Source organism: Oreochromis niloticus, linkage group LG13 (assembly GCF_001858045.2).
Source record: "Oreochromis niloticus isolate F11D_XX linkage group LG13, O_niloticus_UMD_NMBU, whole genome shotgun sequence".
In the NCBI taxonomy this organism is placed as follows: domain Eukaryota; kingdom Metazoa; phylum Chordata; class Actinopteri; order Cichliformes; family Cichlidae; genus Oreochromis; species Oreochromis niloticus.
In genome coordinates, this window is record NC_031978.2 from 19755462 (window position 1) to 19755966 (window position 505).

Below are 505 nucleotides of genomic sequence, written 5' to 3' on the forward strand. Positions count from 1 at the left end.
CACACTAGAGCTGTTCACAGCTTGTGACAAAGAGAAATAAGACTAAATATGTACAAATAAGGAGTCTTAATGACATAACAACAGCAGTTTATATTGTTGTTGGTGGTGGTTTTTTAAATAAGAATTCAAAAACAATTCCCTGATAAATTGGTACACAGTCTGAGTCTTGTCTTACAATTCAGTCATTATCTTCACACAGTCACAACAATTTGCTCAAGCACTACAGGAGCCAGTTAAACCAGTTAGTTTAAAAGAAGTGCACCGTTGGATTAAGGGGGTTAACCGTGTCAGTGAATTGGTCTCAAGTCATCCGTCCACTGTGCCCTCCTTTATATGCTTGTAATTGAGTTTCGCACAGAATTAAAAGCAGATTACGCTACTGCATGTTAAATCACCCCATTCATTTCTAACATCTTGTTCATCCACCATGTCCCTCCCCGCATAAATGCCCGAACACCCCCTTTCTCTACATTTTTATGGGGGTGGGCATTCGGGTTGAAGCTCA